Source organism: Hemiscyllium ocellatum, chromosome 19 (genome assembly GCF_020745735.1).
Source record: "Hemiscyllium ocellatum isolate sHemOce1 chromosome 19, sHemOce1.pat.X.cur, whole genome shotgun sequence".
In the NCBI taxonomy this organism is placed as follows: domain Eukaryota; kingdom Metazoa; phylum Chordata; class Chondrichthyes; order Orectolobiformes; family Hemiscylliidae; genus Hemiscyllium; species Hemiscyllium ocellatum.
Window position 1 is genome coordinate 65,170,649 of NC_083419.1, and position 18,043 is coordinate 65,188,691.

At 45.4% G+C, this 18,043-nt stretch overlaps 1 protein-coding gene across 1 annotated transcript in view; it reads right to left on the reverse strand.

Moving 5' to 3' along the window:
• The window catches only part of large1 (LARGE xylosyl- and glucuronyltransferase 1), a 527,618-nt gene extending 525,240 nt beyond the window's left edge, over positions 1-2,378 (reverse strand). Inside the window, exon 1 of the mRNA XM_060840013.1 lies at positions 1,987-2,378. The gene's annotated coding sequence lies outside the window, so the exon portion shown is untranslated. The remainder of the gene's footprint in view (positions 1-1,986) is intronic.
• Between the last annotated feature and the right edge of the window lie 15,665 nt (positions 2,379-18,043).

An 18,043-nucleotide genomic window follows, 5' to 3' on the forward strand; every position in this document is an offset into this window, starting at 1 on the left:
CTCAAATCTCTCTCCACCCATACCCCTCAAATGCTCCATTCTCAAGCATGCTCTCATCCCACTCTCGAAAGTCATAACTAAAGCTGTTTCAAGCAATACTCAAGCAGTGTATCCTAAATCAGAACAATGTGTTCCAGGAAAATTAAGGGGTGAAAAAATTGCCCCTTACCTCCCCTTTGACTCTTTCCATCAATAACCTTCAATCCCCTGTGCTCCAGTGGCCCAGTGTAAACTGCATCTCCCCCCCCCCCCCAAAACCCAGAATGTCATCAATTCCATTCAATCCCTCCTTTCCTTCCATTCGTTCTTTCCTCCAACCCTCTTCCCTCCCACTCCTCCACTGCCTGCTCTTTCTTCCCCACTCCCACATACCCTGCTCTCCCTCCCGACACTCTCCCTCCACCCTGCCCCCAAACTCTCCCTCCACCATTCCCTCCTCTTCCCCTCCACTCATCTCTCCCCTTCACTCTCCTCCACTCCCTGCTCTTCCTTCCCCACTCCCACATACCCCCCTCGACATTCTCCCTCCACTCCACCCCCAATCTCTCCCTTCACCCTGCTCCCCCTCCACTCCCACTCACTCTCCTCCAATCTCCCTCCTTTCCCTACACAGTCGTCATCCCCTCCACTCTGACCATAAGACATAGAAGGGGAAGTAAGGCCATTCGGCCCATTGAGTCCACTCCGCCATTCAATCATGGCTGATGGGCATTTCAACTCCACTTACCCACATTCTCCCCGTAGCCCTTAATTTCTTGAGACATCAAGAATTTATCAATCTCTGCCTTGAAGATATTTAGCGTCCCGGCCTCCACTGCAATCTACGGCAATGAATTCCACAGGCCCACCACCCTCTGGCTGAAGAAATGTCTCCGCATTTCTGTTCTGAATTTACCCCTCTAATTCTAAGGCTGTGTCCACAGGTCCTAGTCTCCTCGCCTAATGGAAACAATTTCCTAGCTTCCACCCTTTCCAAGCCATGTATTATCTTGTAAGTTTCTATCAGATCTCCCCTTAAATCTTCTAAACTCCAATGAATACAATCCCAGGATCCTCAGCCGTTCCTCATATGTTAGACCTACCATTCTAGGGATCATCCGTGTGAATCTCCGCTGGACACGCTCCAGTGCCAGTATGTCCTTCCTGAGGAGTGGGGACCAAAACTGGACACAGTACTCCAAATGGGGCCTAACCAGAGCTTTATAAAGTCTCAGTAGCACAACGGTGCTTTTATATTCCAACCCTCTTGAGATAAATGACAACATTGCATTCGCTTTCTTAATCACAGATTCAACCTGCATGTTTACCTTTAGAGGATCCTCGACTAGCACTCCCAGCTCCCTTTGTACTTTGGCTTTATGAATTTTCTCACCGTTTAGAAAGTAGTCTATGCTTGTATTCTTTTTCCAAAGTGCAAGACCTCGCATTTGCTCACATTGAATTCCATCAGCCATTTGCTGGACCACTCTCCCAACCTGTCTGGATCCTTCTGTAGCCTCCTCACTTCCTCAGTACTACCTGCCTGTCCACCTAACTTTGTATCTTCGGCAAACTTCACTAGAATGCCCCCAGTCCCTTCACCCGGATCAGTAATATATAACGTGAACAGCTGCGGCTCACATCCCTCACTCCCCTCCACGCTCCTTTTCTCTTTTCCTCTGTCCACTCCCTCTTCTCCTCTCACAATCCCTCTCTCCTCTCCTCCATCCCCATCTCTCTCACAGAGGACAAAAATCCCCCTTTTATTTTGGGCCGGGAGTTTTGATAAAAAACGTGTTTCCAGAAGAATCTCTCCCGAGCTTTAATTTATATTTTTTTAAAAAAACACACACACACAACAAACACTAAAAAAAAATCTGTGTACAATGGGAGGGAGAGAGGGAGACGCGGGGCCGCACTTGGGGGTGAGAGGTGGGGGACAGAGAGCTAGCGCCGGGCCCGTCCCCCAGCAATGAGAGAGCCGCGGCTCGGAAGACGCGCACTTACCCCTCTCTCTCTGGGATCGAGTCGCAGCTCCAGACGCGAGAATCCAGCGGGAGCCGGAGATCTGGCCACCCTCACATAGACCAGGAGGCAGCCTCCAGCCCTCGGTCCAGGCAACAAGAGAAAGGGGGCAGCTGAGAGCCACCACCGAGATTGGAGAGGGGGGGTGGGGGGGAGAAGGAGGGAGGGAGAGAGACAAGAAGCCGGCTCTTTCTCTCTCTCACTCAAACACAATTAAACAAAAAGCCCTCTCTAACAACACCTCCCCCCTTCCTCAGGCAAAGGGATCTTTGTCTCCCAGATGGAAGGAAGGGTTTTGGGGGGAGTGTTAGGGAAAGACACAGAGAAAGAAAGAAAGAGAGAGAGAGGAGCTTCCTTTGATGGTAACAGCAACTCCGCAGTTGAACACAGAATGGAGCACACATCAGCTGAGGTAGAATGCCTTAATCTGATACACTGGCCTATCACAGCCACAACAGCTGAGGTAACGGCTGCAAAACCTGGAGTGTGCACTGCCACCGCTCAGGATCAGGATCACCAGCCCCAGCACGGCAGGGCTTTGATCTGATTGGTTGCTGTCTCAGGTCAGCGAGGTGTGCGTGCTGTCCAGTCCTCACACAAGTGCATCAGGGGCGGGCACAACCCATCGCCGAGTCACACAAGGTGCAGGGGCAAATGAGCAACGTTGATGTGAGAGAGGTGCACTCATCAGCCTGCTTACTGTGAGGGAGAAGCTGCTCTTGAAGACCTTGGTACGTGTTTCCGCACTTTTCGATGAATGCCCACAGTGTGGAAGCAGGCCGTTCAGTCCATCGACTTCACACCAACCCTCTAAAGGACTGCAGCTGCTGGAAGTCAAGGGTCAACAGATGTGAAGCTGGAAAAGCACAGCGTCCGAGGAGCAGGAAAGTCGATGTTTTGGTCCGCAACGCTTCGCACAAAATCTTGGCTTTTCTATTTCTCACATGTTGTGCTTTTCCGCCTCCAAAGGGCATACCATCCAGAGCCACTGTCTCCCTGCATTTCCCAGGGCTCATCCACCTAACCTGCACAAGTTTGGACTGTGGCAGGAAACCACAGCATGGGGGTGGGGGAAACCCACACAGACACAGGGAGAATGAGCAAACTCCACACAGACAGTCGCCCGATGGTGGAATTGAACCTGGGTCCCGCGCATTGTGAGCCATCATGCTGTTTATATGCTACCCAAACAGATCATACCTTACATAAGTAAATCAGGTTATACAGTCATAGAGATGTACAGCATGGAAACAGACCCTTTGGTCCAACCCATCCATGCTGACCAGATATCCCAACCCAATCTAGTCCCACCTACCAGCACCTGGCCAATATCCCTCCATGCTCTTCCTATTCATATACCCATCCAAATGCCTTTTAAATGTTGCAATTGTACCAGCCTCACCACTTCCTCTGATGCCTAAAGAAGGGCTCATGCCCGAAACATCGATTCTCCTGCTCCTTGGATGCTGCCTGACTGCTGCGCTTTTCCAGCAACACATTTTCAGTTCCACCACTTCCTCTGGCAGCTCATTCCATACATGTACCACCCTCTGTGTGAAAAAGTTGCCCTGTAGGTCTTTTTTTATATCTTTCCCCTCTCACCCTAAACCTATGCTCTCTAGTTCTGGACTCCCCAACCCCAGGGAAAAGACTTTGCCTACTTACCCTATCCATGCCCCTCATAATTTTGTAAACCTCTGTAAGGTCACCCCTCAGCCTCCAACACTCCTGGGAAAACAGCCCCAGCCTGTTCAGCCTCTCCCTATAACTTAAACTCTCCAACCCTGGCAACATCCCTGTAAATCTTTTCTGAACCCTTTCAGGTTTCACTGTATCTTTCCGATAGGAAGGAGACCAGAATTGCACGCAATATTCCAACAGTGGCCTAACCAATGTCCTGTACAGCTGCAACATGACCTCCCACCTCCTGTCTCAATACTCTGACCAATAAAGGAAAGCATACCAAATGCCTTCTTCACTATCCTATCTACCTGCGACTCCACTTTCAAGCACTCCAAGGTCTCTTTGTTCAGCAACCCTCCCTAGGACTTTACCATTAAATGTATAAGTCCTGCTAAGATTTGCTTTCTCAAAATGCAGCACCTCGCATTTATCTGAATTAAACTCCATCTGCCACTTCTCAGCCCATTGGTCCATCTGGTCAAGATCCTGTTGTAATCTGAGGTAACCCTCTTCGCTGTCCACAACACCTCCAATTTTGATGTAATCTGCAAACTTACTAACTGTACCTCTTATGCTCGCATCCAAATCATTTATGTAAATGGCAAAAAGTAGAGGACCCAGCACCAATCCTTGTGGCACTCCACTGGTCACAGGCCTCCAGTCTGAAAAACAAACCTCCACCACCACCCTCTGTCTTCTACCTTTAAGCCAGTGCTGTATCCAAATGGCTAGTTCTCCCTGTATTCCATGAGATCTAACCTTGCTAATCAATCTCCCATGGGGAACCTTGTCGAACGCCTTACTGAAATCCATATACCTTACATCGACCGCTCTGGTTGGTAGAACAGGATGCAGAATATAGTATTACAGCTAAAGAGAAGCTCTAAGGAATGGGAAGTCTATTCATAAGTCTGATAACAGCAGGGGAGAAGCTGTTCTTGAATCTGTTGGTACATATTTACAAATATTTATATCTTCTGCCCTTTGGAAGAGGGTGGGACTGTATAACTGGGTGGTAGGGATCTTTGATCATGTTAGTTGCTTTTCTGATGCAGTGGTAAGTGTAGACTGAGTCAGTGGAAGGAAGACTGGTTTGCGTAATGGACTGGGCTGTGTTCTCTGTAATTTCTTGAGCGATCTTGAGCAGAGCAGTTGCCAAGCTGTGATGTTTTCTGTGGTGCATCGATAGAAATTGGTAAGAGTCACTGTGGGCATGCCTAATTTCCTTCATTTTCTGAGGAAGTAGAGGCGTTGGTGTGCGCTTTCTTGATTGTTGTGTCAATGTGGATGGACCAGCACAGATTGTTGGTGATGTTTACTCCCAGGAACCTGAAGCTCTCAACCACCTCCAGCTCAGCATCAGCAATACAGACCAGGCTGAAATCGATGGCCAGCTCCTTCGTTGTTTTGACATTGAGGGAGAGGGGATTTTCCTTCAACTTCTTCCTTGGAAAAGGTTGGAGACAGGAAAAAAACCCAGATATCACCCCTCAAGGGATCCAGAACAATCTAAGATTAAATTAGATTCCCTACAGTGTGGAAACAGGCCCTTCGGCCCAACAAATCTACACCGACCCTCCGAAGAGTAACCCACCCAGACCCATTTCCCTCTGACTAATGCACCTAACACTACGGCAATTTAGCATGGCCAATTCACCTAACCTGCACATCTTTGTGATTGTGGGAGGAAACCACAGTACCCACAGGAAACCCACGCAGACACTGGGGAGAATGTACAAACTCCACACAGACAGTTGCCTGAGGCTGGAATCGAACCTGGGTCCCTGGCGTTGTGAGGCAGCAGTGCTAACCACTGAACCACCGTGCTGCCCCGAATGAGCTGGTGATGAAGGGGAGAGGTGCAGATTGGAGACTGAATTTTCTCAACCCTCCAATCCACTCAGCATCCTGACTCGGAAATATATCGCTGTTCCTTCACTAGGTCAAAATCTTGGAATTCCCTCCTCAAGAGCATTGCGGGTCTACCTACCTCATGTGGACTGCAGTGATTCCAGAGGACAGCTCACCACCACCTTCTCAAGGGCAACTAGGGATGGGCAATAATTACTGGTCTAGACTTCTACAAATGAATAAATAAAACAGAGGCAAGCATAGGGCTGCCCGACAGAGTGAGCGGGGAGGCAGGTTCACTCCATGCTGTGAAGAGGGAGTTAGACTGCTACCGGAAAAGGAAGATATGCAGGGTGATGAGGAGAATGGCAATGGGTGAATAGGGGGTTACACATTTAAGGCAGAGATGAGGAGGAATTTCGTCAGGGTTAAATATAGGGTAAAGGAATGGATCTGGGTGGGTTTCTCTTTGGAGGGGCAGTGTGGACCTTTTGGGCCGAAAGGCCTGTTTCCACACTGTAGCGAATCTAATCCTGTGATGTGAATCTGTGTAATTCTTTACCACAGAGGGCTGTCGAGGCTGAGTTTTTAAATATATTAAAGGCGCTGAGTTAGACAGATTATTAATCACTAATAGAATGAAGGGTTAAGGGGAATAGACAGGGAAGTTGAGTGAGGGATTCTCAGATCAACCATGATCTCTGTGTGTGATGGAGCAGACTCAATGGATGGTTGAATGACCTTCCTGATTATAAATGTACAGCACGGAAACAAAACCTTTGGGTCTACTTGACCATGCCATCTGTATATCCTAAATTAATCTAGTCACATTTGCCAGTGCTTGGACTACATTACTCTAAACCCTTCCTATTCATATACCCATCCAGATGCCTTAAATGTTACAATTGTACCAGCCTCCATCACTTCCTCTGGCAGCTCATTTCATACACGTACCACCCTCTGCATGAACAAGTTGCCCCTTAGGTCCCTTTTAAATCTTTCCTCTCTCACCTTAAACCTATGCCCCATCTAGTTTTGGACACCCCTACCCAGGGAAAAGACCTTGTCTATTCACACACTCCTTGCCCTTCATGATTTTATAAACCTCTATACGGTCAGCCCTCAGCCTCCGACGCTCCAGGGAAACCAGCCCCGGTCTACTCAGCCTATCCCCGTAGCTCAAACCCTTCAACCCTGGCAACACCCTTTTAAATCCTTTCTGCACTCCTTCAAGTTTAACAACATCTTTGCTGTGTGCTATTCTAATGTGCTATAGATAGCTAATAGGGAGAGCCAAAGCCAGTATGATGGATTAAATGGCCCCCTGTACTGGAACAGTGATTCTCTATGGGCCCAGTGAATTTGTCACTATGGCAAACCAGATTGGCATGCCTTCTGATGTCCAGTGTCGGCTGCTAGAGGATTTTTTCACTTTCTTCCTCAACCCACCCCTCCCCCACAACCCATCCCTCTCTCAAAGCTGGAAGCAAGAGTTTGCATGTCTTGTCAGAAACAAACACAGAGGAATGTGCTGATAGCTGTCAGCGCACACCTGAAGCTCTGACTGAGTAAACTGAGATTACAATTCAGCATTCTCAGTACTCCCCGAAAAACAGTGCCATTTCCCACTAAGCACCTGTCTGTGAAATGCACTGAGCTTTCCCAGGTTCCATGCACAGCAAGGCTACAGCTCCTTATGGATTTAGCCAGTTAGCTGTGGTGAAGTGGGAAGAGAGAGAGAGAGAGAGAGAGTGTGAGTCATGCTGACCTCTGCCCCTGTAGCTCCACTGAGGCTCAGTGATTGTAGCACAAAGCAGTTGGAACCTGACCCTCAGGTGGGAAGGGCCGGAGTCATAGTGGGGGAGGGGGTACTGGATCCAGGCTAGAGATCAGACAGGAATCTCTATCTATCTCAACAACATTAAAAATCACACAACACCAGGTTAGTTCAGCAGGTTTATTTGGAAGCACTAGCTTTCAAAGCGCTGCTTCTTCAAGAGCTTCAAAAGCTAGTGCTTCCAAATAAACCTGTTAGACTATAACTTGGTGTTGTGTGATTTTTAAATTTGTCCACCCCAGTCCAATACCGGCTTCTCCAAAACATATCTCAATAATGTCAGTGGCAGGCAACCAGCCTGAGGCCTACCCCTGCAAAGTGAGTTGAAACAAACAGATTGGCTGGAATCCTTCCAATCCTCGTTCGGTGACATAAAGAGTTTGAATGTGCAACTTAGGTGGGTCCATGGGTGAGGGCCTGGCTCTGTTATCCAGAATGCTAAGCTCAACTTATGCCAAGAAAAAGGACAGTCTTTCTAACAAAATGCTAGTCCGAGAGGTGGAGGCAGTGAATGGAGGCAGTGGAGCCCAGTCCCTACTGACACTTTGACCTCGTGTTACCTGTATAGCCAGCACAACCACACAAGCACAGAGCTGTTATATTGCCTGGCCAAAGAGTACTGGCCTTGACAGTGCTTTAATCCCATTTTTTTCAAGTCATATCCTCTCACTTTACTCAAGTGCATTCGACATATTCTGATTCTCAGGAGAAAGCTTTCAACCTTGGATGGGGTACAGTGCAGTTACTGTTTGCCAGAGTAAATTAACATGGATTTTACAATGGATTAAAGGGTTAAATTATGGTGGCTTTAGCTTAGTTTGTATTGCCTTGCAGATGGATGATGGATGATTGACTTGAGGTGTTTAGAATCATAAAATTGTTACGTCACAGCAAGAGACCATTCGACCCAGTGTGTCTGTTCCAGCTCTCCACTGGAATAACTCACCTAGTGCCACTCCTTTGCCCATTCGTCATGGCCCTGTGAATTTTCTTTCCTCTTCATATAATAATCTAGAATTCGTACAACACCAGGTTACAGTCCAACAGGTTTATTTTGGAGCACCGCTCTTTTGTCAAGTGAAGTCTTCACCTGAAAACTTGTGATTTCAAATAAACCTGTTGGACTATAACCTGGCGTCATGTGACTTCTGACATTGTCCACCTCAGTCCAACACCAGCATCTCCACATTATTATTGTCTGTTAGAAATTACCTTCGACCCTAACCTCCAGGCTATGTGTCTTCCAGATCATAGCCACTTGCTCTCACTTCCCAGCCAGTCTCGTGTATGTAAATAGGTTCCTCCTGAACTCCTTCTCGGGTTTATCAGTGAGTATCTCAGCAGTCTCAATGTGCAGCATCCCTGCCTTCAAGACAGAAGTTCCAGGTTCAAGTCCAACTTCAGAACCTGATGGTCAAGGAAGGTGTGGTCATCATGCTGCCAAGCAGGTAGCTTGTAAATCTTGCCAATGCACGCAGCTATGGCAAGCAGTGAGAGTTGGAGAGACTCCTGGTCAGCCTTGTGATGGGAATAAATTGGGGCCTTTCCCATCACTGTCTATAACTCTGCGTGGCCCGTGGTGGTCTCTCGGCCTGTCTGGCCTCAGTGTGGGCTTCCAGCTTCGAGGCGATTCCAGAGTGGTATCCCAGTCTCCGGGTATTGCCTGGTACGGTTTGGAGTGAAAGCCTGGCATAGACTGAAGGCTGGATGCCAGCATGGACTGGGTTGGAAAGACTGTTGTGCTGCACCTTTTATTTCTGTATTTATTAATTTGTTCCCACGAGCTGCATTGCTGGACGTTTTATTCCTTTATTTTTCTAATTTTTTTCCTGAGAACTTGTACCGAAGAATCTGTACGTGGGAATCTCATACCTAAGATAAGTGGCAACTCGTAAACTTTTCACTGTACTCATTTGAGTGCAATAAACGTTAATTCAAGTCAACATGCAACTTCGGTTTCTAGGAGGCTGGTTGGATGCTGTGGGTCAGACCGGTGCCAATAGCATTGGTGCTACATCCTCAACCTATTGCAGAGGCTCAATCCACATCCTAGTCTCAATGGACTCAGGACCCAGCCTCTTTGCTTCCCTGTGGTGGAGGAGAATGGCAGTATAGAGACCCCATTGTGAGCAGCAGTGCTGCTCTGATGGCTAAGGCTTCTCATTGCATTGCAACACTGAAGACCAGGAGAGGAGGGAAGGTGAACTTTCCTGTAGAGAGAGTGGTGTTGAGTTGGAAGTATCATGGATTTGTGGAGAGAGAGAAGTCAAGGAATTTGGAGGCTAGAATAGGGAGAGGTTTTCAAAAGCCACCTACTACTCCATGTCTGTGCCTTGGATCGTTTCAGATTAGAGCTAATTGTGGCTCCCCAACAGCCCCCAAACTGACAGGCATGATGCCCTTCTCTTGCCTTCTAGGGACAGAGTTTAACTGGGGAAGGGGGGGGGGGCAATGGCTGTTTATTGACCACTTAAGGGCCTTAATTGACAGCAAATGGGAAAGGCTAACCTTAGCCCTTCTCAACGAGAATTTAATTTCTAGACAGCGAGAGTGGGCAAGTATCTCTCTGATGTCAACCCACCCAAACATTTGCCCTTCCTGCCCACCTTTTCCATCAGGAGCATAAAATCGCAGCCATTAAAATGAGGCCCCTCAAAGGGATGGGAATGATCCTATTGTACTATTTTGAAGAAGTGGCAAATTTGCCCTGGCATCCTGGCAGACATATGCCCTGAAAACTGGCATCAGCAAAGCCAATGGTCTGGTCATTGTCACAGTACAGTTTGTGGAATCTTGCTGTGCACAAATGTTTCGGACACTACATTGCAGACATGCACTTTTCACTTCATCTCACTTTGGGATGTCCTATGTCATGGAAGGTTCTTAATTACATGCAAAGCTTTCCCCCATATATCATAAGCTGTTTCCTCACTCAATCATCTGAAATAATACCTCCCAGAAACTCTTCTGGAAGGTGAGGGGCCCTGACTGTGGTAGAGGCAGGTACAATCACAACATTTAAAAGACATTGGGGCAGGTACATGGATAAGACCAGATTAGAGGGATATGGGCCAAAAGCAGGCAAATGGAATTAGTTCAGTTTAAGAAACCTGGTTGGCATGGGTGAGTTGGGCTGAAGGGTCTGTTTCCTTGTTGTATGACTCTATGACTGGATTCAAGCCAATGACTGTAAGACTGAAGACTCCAAAAAGCAATGAAAACTCCATAACTATCGAGACTGATCTTATTGAAATATATGACTTGTGAAGAGTAGTGTTAGTTAAGCCACTGTGCCAATCTGTAGCATAGGGCATACGGGATAAGAAATTATGAATGAACCCCAATCCAAATGCAAAATTAACTTGACTGGTTTTCATATCAGGTGTGTAACAGCTACGTACAAGGAATGACTGCCAATGTCATATACTGGGAAATCTCTCCATCAGCCATAGTTCAGGTAGCACAGTCATCCCTGAGTTACAAATTTCCAAGTCCCACTTGAGGCTTTTGAGTATGAATCTCAAAGATGCCGTTCCACAGCAGTACAGGCAGAGTGCTGCACAGTCCAAGATACAGTCTGGATACCGATCAAAGTCCATAGGTGAAAATGGGTACTGCAGATGCTGGAGATTAGAGTCAAGATTAGAGTGGTGCTGGAAAAGCACAGCAGGTCAGGCAGCATCCGAGGAGCAAGAAAATCGGTGTTTCGCGCAAAAGCCCTTCATCAGGAATGAGCCATTCCTTAAATGTCAATTTTCCTGTTCCTCGGATGCTGCCTGACCTGCTGTGCTTTTCCAGCACCACTCTAATCAAAGTCCATATCCTATCCGAGTTGGATCGAAGATCCCAAGGGGCCATTTTGAAGAAAGTAGAGGAGTTTTCCCTGATGTTTTGGTCAATATTTCTCCCTTAACTGATATCACAGTAAACAGATCCTGTTATTACCGCTTGTGAGAGTTGCTATGAATAACCTGACTGCCACATTTCCTATGTTACAATGATGACTACAATTCAAAAAGTATTTCTGGCTGTCAAGTACTTTGAGATGTTTTGTGGAGGTTTTTCCCTTTTTATTTCAGAATGATTGCTGTGTTGCAAATGAAGGGCAGTGTTGCGCATAGCTACCAGAAAGGATTTGTAAAGAAATTTGAGAGGCCTGTCCAATGAGGGCAAAGGTAACACTCTGCCTGCAAAAGAAAGTATTAGAATTCCCTGTTGTGATTGCATCTGGATCATTAAACATCTACAAACAATTTAAATAAAGGGGAAAGAAAAAGTCACTACGGTTGCTTCAGTGATTTTTATTCTGGTCCGCAGTCAGACAGTCTCATCCACCTCTCTGAAACAAGGTGGAATGCTGAATTGTCAAATGGATGAAGGAATAACATGCCCCAGCAGGGAAAGCATTTGCAAGGAATTTTAAGAATTCTGACTCAAGGTGGGAAAGCAAATGTTGTCCAATTCACTTCAGGAAAATGAGTCGGCTTTTATCATCACTGATGGCAATGGATGAATATTTGCATTAGCAAACATCCATTGTGTTTCGCGTTTGAAGTGTCAACAAACAGCGATCCAGATGCAGTCATCACTACCTCTTGCCCTGTCCCACTATCAGTCGCTGACTGACTGAAGGAGAAAGGCTTGCATTTATATAAGTTCCAATCTTGTCTTCAGGATGTGGTAATCATCTAGGTCAACCTTTAGCTCTCATTTTTCTGTCAAAAAGACCGCCAATTCCCATCTCCCAATTTCTATCTCAATGTTCCTAAGGCAGCATCTTCCAAACCCATGGCTTCTACCATTTACAAGGATAATGGGAGCAGCTATATGGGTAAACCTACCCAGCTTCAAGTTCCTCCCAAAACTAGTCAACATCCAGTCTTTGATGTACATCTTCAGTGGGTCTGGGTCCAAATGCTGGAGTGTCCTCTTTAACGTCACCTTGGGACTGCTCCAGTTCAACAATGCAGCTCACCACAACCTTCACAAAAGCAATTAGAGAAGGTTAATAAATGCTGGCAAGCTGGCATTGCTCAACCCTGTACATGGGTAAGGAATTCTATTAATATGCCTCGGAATGTCTGCAAGTGGATCATTCTTGCAGATCTTTCACATCCTAAGTGCATGACCATTCCAGCAGTCTCCAGGCTAACTTCCCATCCTATACTATTTCAGCTCATCCAAGACTCCAAAAACATGAATTGCTGGAACAGCTCCGCATGTCTGGCAGCACTTGTGGAAAGAAATCAAAGTTAGCCCTTTGCTTCCGGTGACCCTCCCTCAGGTTCAGATACTGCCACAGATATTGCCAGGCCTGCTGAGCGTTTTCAGCAATTTATGTTTTTGTTTCTGATTTCCAGCATCTGCAATTATTTTTCAGTTTTCCTCTACTGATTCACACCAAATTTTGCTCACACATCACCTCCGACTTCTCTCATCTAATCAGGTACTAGACCAGAAACACCCTCAGTTTAAAATGCTTAAGCATGTTATCAAACCTCTCCACAGATTCCATTTGCTCCATATCTCTAACTTCTCCAGCCCTATAACCCGCTGTGTTCTTTTTCAGTTGGCTTTAGTTCCCTCTTTGACTGTCCTTGTTTTAGCGCTGTGAATTATAATCTGACTACACTCTTGTGAAACTCCTTGCCACATTTCCCTGTGATAAAGCGGTTATGTAAATGTAAGTGTTGTTAAATATTTAAAGCTTTAACTATCTCTCCTGCTGACTGACCTTGCGGCACTCTGTGCCTCTCTGATGGCTTCAGATGGATTATTTAATTTGGACAAGACAAATGTTTGAAAAAAAAGCCAATAAACAAAATGTAAAGATAGATGTGAAGACATGACTCACTCTCACTAGTATCCTTACATACAGATGAGGAAGGGCACTACTTTGACTGGGATAACGTATCCATCCTAGGATAAGCCAAACATAAGAGACACACACGAGAATTTCTAGAAGCATAGCATTCCAGCCAGTTCTAATTGGAACTCTATCAACAAACAGAGAAAAAGAACAGGAAATGATGTCACCAACCCATGGAACCCTAAATACATAAATAAAAAGTAGGCCATACCACCAGTGTTGCATCCGGAGGCTCACTGATGATGTTACCTAGTACGGTCATGAAATATCTGGAAACAAACCTTCCAGCTCTGCAAGCAAGCTTACATTCATAGATGTGATGGTCATGACACACTCCAAGTCATAGACTTCAAATTCAAAATAGCTGCCAAGCAGAAACATAAATAAAATTCATAGAATGCTTATAGAATCATAGAGATGTAGAGCCCGGAATCAAACCCTTCGGTCCAACTTGTGCATGACGACCAGATATCCTAAATTAATCTAATCCCAATAGCCAACATTTTGTCCATATCTCTCCAAACTCTTCCTATTCATATACTCATCTAGATGTCTTTTAAATGTTGTAATTATACCAGCCTCCATCACTTCCTCTGGCAGCTCATTCCATACACGTACCGCCCTCTGTGTGAAAAAGTTGCCCCTCAGGTCTGTCTTAAATCTTTCCCTCTCACAGTAAACTTATGCCCTCTAGTTTTGGACCCTCCTACCCTGGGGAAAAGACTTTGACTATTCACTCTATCCATGCCCCTCATGATTTTACAGCCTCTAAAGGGTCACACCTCAGTCTCCGATGTTCTAGGTATGTTTCAGTACAGATACAGAGAGTAGAATGGCCTTTTTCTGTGTAGTATCATACCATGATTCTCTGACGCTCAATTACCTGAAGGTCACCGTGTTAAAGTAAGTTGGTCCACTTTGCAAGATCTTGATCTGAACCCCTTCTATAATGACAGAAAGAAGGCTAACAATATCAATAAAAATGCTTCTTTTTGTTACTCACATTGCATAGGTTCTGTTTTATGATCTTATTCAATTAGGAAGGTTGTGTGTTCAAACCCCATGCCCTGGCTTGAGAACAACAGCCCATGGCAGCTAGCATGCCAATGTCATACAGAGGGTGCTGCACTGTCAGAGGTGCTGCCCTTTCATTAAACCAAGCCTCCACCTGCCCCCTCCTGAGACCTAAAGGATCCCAGGGCATTATTTTGAAGAGTCTCCAGTGACCTGATCAATATTAATCCCTCAATCGTCATTGCAAAATACAGACTGCTTTCGGATATCCATTGAGAAGGAGCATGTGGTGTACCCGGGCATGTGTGAAACTGATGGGTACAGCAGGGGCTGGGGTACATCATCATCCCAGACAATGTTATTCTGACTTGACAAGTTTCCATTCCCTGGATAATATTATTTTGATTCATCAAACATTCATTCTCCTTAAGTATATTTTCATTAATTGTTAGTTTGTATTTTTGTTACAATTACTCCATCAGGAGACGTTTAACTTGTTCTGAGTTCATTTAAAAGAGTAGAAGTCAGCTTACCTAGCCATTATCACATGCTGTGTAGGGGCAGGTTGCTGTGTACATATTAACTGCTACGTATCCTATGTTACAACAGTTTAAGTCTACCTTATCTTTTATAAAATGAGACACAAAATCCCTACAGTGAGTGAGCAGGCCATTCGGCCCATCAAGTCCACATCTACCCTCAGAAGAGCATCCCACCCCATCCCTATAACCCTGCGTTTCCAATGGTTAACCCACCTAGCCTCCACATCCCTGGGTACTATGGGCAATTTAGCATGGCCAATGCACCTGAACTGTACATCTTTGAACTCTGGAAGGAAATCCATGCAGACACTGGGAGGACGTGTAGATTCCACACAATCACCTGAGGCTGGAGTCAAGCCTACATCCCTGGCACTGAGGCAGCAGTGCTGAACCACTATAGTTGTCACGAAGGGCACTACATAAATGCAAGGTGTATTTTAGTAAATATCTTTGTCATTATAGGACAGCCCACTAAAGTTCAATGAATTTTGACTGATACTTTCCTATTCTGCTCTGAGGCTGAAGCGGGCTCAAAATGATTGTTTTTCGAAGTTGAGCATGTTGTCTGGCCCTTGGAAGTTAAACTGTCCACTTTAGTCATGGGCAGTTATCGGTATCTAATTATGATTTGTCAAGGCAAGTGTCAAAGCAGAGGGTACACACATACATAATTTGACATGTAACTTGAGTTGCCTGAAGTAAAATGGATAGAAATTACAGACGTGTGCATCAGCTTTATAATCAAAATCTATTATATTTAAACAAACACAACTTGCATTTCAACAGTTTAAGTCCACCTTACTTTCTGACCTTGCCTGACTTCAGAAAACTATGTAATCCATGTTAGATCCACAGATAGCTCTCACAAACAGCAAAGTAATCATGAGCAGAGAATGTTTGGGTATACGGTGTAGGTTTGCTCGCTGAGCTGTAGGTTTGGGTAATATTGGTTGAAATATTAAACACTAAATTTGCTAAGTGTGATTTTTGTTTGTCCATGAGCACTGTACTTCCTAAATAGCTGCAGGATTTGTTTCTCCTGTAGGTGGCACTATAATAGGCGTTTTCAATGATAGAGGTGCAACACGAGTGTCACACACAATCACTAGACCTTGGTGTGTGCAGTGAGATTGTACAATCCGGTTTATCGATTCCATAAATAATCCAAAATGCTCATTTTTTTTCCTAATCTGTTTTTATTTCTGTCTGTGATTTCCAGCCATAAAGGCACAACAGGAGACTGTTCAGCCCTTTGAATTCCCAGGAAAAAGAATCTAGCAGGAAAATGGCACATTGTAGAAAGGCACAGTCAGAGTTTACCCATAGAATTCTCTGTGTATGTTTCAATCGGCTAGTTAAAGACCTCGACTTTTCCCAAAGGCTGAGTATCTTTTGTTTTAAGAATTCCTACAGAGAAGAAACAGGCTATTTCACCCAACAAGTCTACACTGACCCTCCAAAGAGTAATCCACCCAGACCCTTTCCCCCACCCTATTACTTGACATTCCCCTGACTAATGCACCTAACCTGCACATCCCTGAACACAATGAGCAATTTAGCATGGCCAATTCACCTAACCTGCACATCTTTGGACTGTGGGAGGAAACCCACGCAGACACATGGAGAATGTTCAAACTCCACGCAGACAGTCACCTGAGGGTGGAGTCAAACCCAGGTCCCTTGTAGTGTGAGGCAGCAGTGCTAACCACTGAGCCATCATGCTGCCCATGAGCTGAGTCTGGATTGTGTTTTGCTCCTATTTTCCCGGGTTGCATGAGTCTGTATTAGTGTGTTATTTACTGAAGCTTTCTGGCCAAGAGAAGTAGACATCAGCCAGCCTCCTGACTGCCCACTGCTGACACTTACTGGGTATGTTATCAGGCAAACTTAGAAACATAGAAACACAGATATAGAAGATAGGAACAGGAGTAGATCATTCAGTCTTTTGAGCCTGATCTTCCATTCATTATGATCATGGCTGATCAGCCAATGAGTAGCCTATTCCCGCTGCTCCTGCATATCCTTCAATCACTTCAGCCTGCGTCCAATTCTTCTTAAAATCAACCTTTTGGTCTTACCTGCTTTCCATGGTAGTGAATTCCATAGGCTCACCACTCTTTGGGGTGAAGGAATTTCTCCTGATTTCAGTCCTAAACAGTTTACCCCATATCCACAGACTGTGACTCTTGGTTCTACACTCCCCATCATCAAGAACGTCCTTCCTGCATCTACCCTGTCTAGTCCTGTTTGAATTTTAGAGGTTTCTATGAGATTACCCCTCATTCTTCTACAGCGAATACAGTCCTAACTGATTTAACCCCTCCTCAAACATCAGCCCCCACCATCCCAGGAATCTGTCTGATAAACCTTTGCCGCACTCCCTCCATAATTAGAAAGTCCTTCCTCAGATAAGGAGATCAAAACTGCACACAATATTCCAGGTGTGGTCTCACTTGTATACTTGCAGCGAATGTCCCTGCTACCGTATTTGAATCCTCTCACTATGAAGATCAACGTACCATTTGCCTTCTTCACCACCTGCTGCACCTTACTGCTGTATGAGGACACTCGGGTCACATTGCACATTCTCATTTATAGCCATTCAGAACATAATCTGCCTTCCTGTATCCCATCATAACCTCACACCTGCCATGCAGCTGACTACTCCCTCAACCTGTCCAAGTCACATTGCAACATCTCTGTATCCTCCTCACAACTTAATCTTGCACACAGCTTGGTGTCATCTGCAAGTTTGGAGATACAACATTTTGTTCCTTCGTTTAAATGATTTATACATATGTTGTGAATAGCTGGGCCCAAGTAGTGCACATTTCAATACACCACTAATCGCTGCCTGCTTTTTAGAAAAAGGCACAAGTATTCCTACTCTTGGTTTCCTACCTGCCAACCAGTTCTCTCCATCTCAATACAGTATCCTCAATCCCTTGCATTTTCATTTTACATGAAAGATTTTGTCAAAAGCCTTCTGGGCGTCTAAATAAACCACATCCACTAGCTCCTCTTTATCAATCCTATGGGTTACATCTTTGAAGAATGTCAGTAGATTTGTCAAGGATGATTTCCTTTTTGTAAATCCATTCCAACTGCTCAGGAAATTAAGTCTTTCTTATCGACTGTAGACTGGTCTCTAATCCCTGGTTTTCTCTCTGCCTCCTGAAATAGCTCCACAGAGGCTGGTATCCCATCACCAACTCATGCTTTATTTACATGTGGAGAATCTTT